Raw genomic sequence first — 2,731 nt, forward strand, 5'->3', positions numbered from 1 at the left:
TAGTGGGAAGCAGCTGCATAGCACAGGGAGATCAGCTCGGTGCTTTGTGTCCACCTAGAGGGGTGGGATAGGGAGGGTGGGAGGGAGACACAAGAGGGAGGAGATATGGGGATGTATGTATATGTATAGATGATTCACTTTGTTATACAGCAGAAACTTACACACCACTGTAAAGCAATTATAGTCCAATAAAGATGTTAAAAAAAAAAATGTCTGTAATGCTCAGAACAGACCATCATTGTTAAAAGTTCAGCAAAGTGACTGTTTAGAATTTTAAGGGTAAAACAATCCAGATGATGGAAACATGATACAGTTAAATTTGATGCACTGTAAAAATAAAATGTTTTCTTTCTTAACCATTGGTAGAATGTGCTCTGCCATTTGTTTGGACTGATACATCTTAGGATTTCTATCAACTCCTTTAAGGCATAAAGATTATTAAGACTCAGAAAATACTCAAACTATAAAGAGACAATGGCAATGAACTTCAGATGAAAGCTTATTACTGAAATATTTCTTAAAAAGCAATCATTACAATCCCTTATTTCACAACACAAAGCCTTCCTACATCCATGGTAAAAGTTTTATGTTTTAAAAGCGATTCCATTCCCAGATAGCTAAATCATGAGTTTTAATTTCTTAATTAAAACTCATATTTTAACTATCATTTCTAAAAATGTTATTTGAAGCATTTAACTCTCGTTATTTAATTTTGTTAATTTGGTTTTACAGAATAAACACAAAGTAGAATGACTTAGTTCGAAGGTATCTCTGCTTTTGGCACACACAATTGTTTCCCTTCTATTATAAATTGTTTTTAATTTTAATCTTTTTCCTTCATATTATAAAGTAAAAAAAGCGAATCACCATACATATTTAGATAGTTTAATAAATACTTATTTTCAGACAAAAAATGGCAACATTAAAGAATTTAAGCCGAATCAGCTGATGTGCAAATATCCATAGTTCCCTTAGGGATGGTTGTTTAGCAGCATCAATGGAAAAGAGCAGGTAGCTTGAAATAAAAAATTCAGCTGAAAGCTGAGAATATTTGAACTTTGCAGGGGCTGAGTGTGGTATATTCCCTTCTAGCACAACTCTTGAAATGATCCCTTTTTTCTCTGCTTAAGCCACCTATTTTCATCTCTTTAGAGAACCACTGATTACCCAATTAAACCCTCCAGTTTTACCAATGGCAGAGGTAGCAGAATATCTCTGAGAAATTACATGATTTGACCTACTAACACAGATAAACTGAGGTTTTAAAAAAAATGCATATGTGTAGTAATTTTTCACACTATATGTCATATATACTGATTGCAAGACAAATTCCCTTTGTAGCACACCATGCAGCTGATATCTCTGCCCTTGAAAAGACAGAATGGAATGGGCAGGCAAGGTCAGCCAGAGATCATTTATCACCATTTCTGAAAAATACTGGGCAAATTTTATCTTGTGCTAAGAACTAATGATCTTGAGCAAAATAAGAATCACATGGCAATATGTAGCAATAAAACTTATACCAGAGCATTAGTGGGCATGGAAGAGGAAGTTGTAAGATATAGACCTGGATGCTATTTGTGAATGTCATTCTCACCAACAGAATGTATCAAGAACACACTGGCCATCACAAAAGGGAATTCAACTCAAAGAAGCCAGATTGCGTTTATTCACTACTATTCTCCGTATCTAACCAACAGTCTGGGAGCTCCTATCTGACTTTCTCCTCAAGTCCTAAAATAATTTAATTGAGTTTTCCTTCCTGATCTCTTAGCTTCCCAAGAAAGATATTTAGATATTTGTGATAGGGAAGAATTTAGGCAACCTTATTTATCTACTTAGGACAACATCAGTGAAGGGAAACTCTGCCTTCACCCAAATAAACTTTTCCAAAAAGTTTCCTAAAGCAAGATTAGAGAAATTTTATGTAATCCTTAATAATTGCATATAGAGACTCATCAGAACAAGACTAAACATCAAAACCTACTTCCACCATCTGTTTTGCTGAGGTCCTGGCCATCAACAGCCCTTAAGCAAATGGAGATGAGAATCTATGACAATGCCTCTCACTCTGCTGGCAGCTGGGGTACAAAGGAGGGCAATTCAAATGTGGCACCTTCTCCCAGGGTGCTTATAGCCCCTGCCCTTCATTGACTACATAAGAAAGGTGGTTCCTTTACATTTATCCCTATCATTTATTTAGTATTTTTCTATAACAACCATTGCCTTCTTTTTTCTATTTTACAAAATTATCGTCCATAGACCTTTCTCTGGCTCCTTGATCAACACTGCTAATATATATTAGAATATAAATTAGGATCCATTTTCAAATGAAAAGGCCAATATCAGGAACTCATTTAGAATCAATAGTATCAAGCTACCCAAGCAGGTATTAAATAGTGAAGCAGTCTGCCGAGAGGGAATAAAAAAAGAAAAAGTGTGAAGTATCTGTTGAAAACACAGTTGTAAGCAACATGCAATAACTGTGAATGGCTGAGAAATCACAGTAGTTTAATAGACCTGCTGGGCATATCTGAGGAGAGGAATTTTTGGGGGGGTTGTTCTTTGGTTGTTTTTGTTTTGTTTTGTTTGTGTGTGTGTGTTGTTTGTTTCTTTGTTTTGAACAAAGTACTTGCCTAGGTCTGCAAGCACCACAAGGTCTAGGGGCTGGAAATGAAAAAAAAAAAATTAACGCCTGTTAAAGATGAGAAAAGAAAACTAACTTTTATTG

The sequence above is a fragment of the Balaenoptera acutorostrata genome, chromosome 19 (genome assembly GCF_949987535.1).
Source record: "Balaenoptera acutorostrata chromosome 19, mBalAcu1.1, whole genome shotgun sequence".
Taxonomy (NCBI): domain Eukaryota; kingdom Metazoa; phylum Chordata; class Mammalia; order Artiodactyla; family Balaenopteridae; genus Balaenoptera; species Balaenoptera acutorostrata.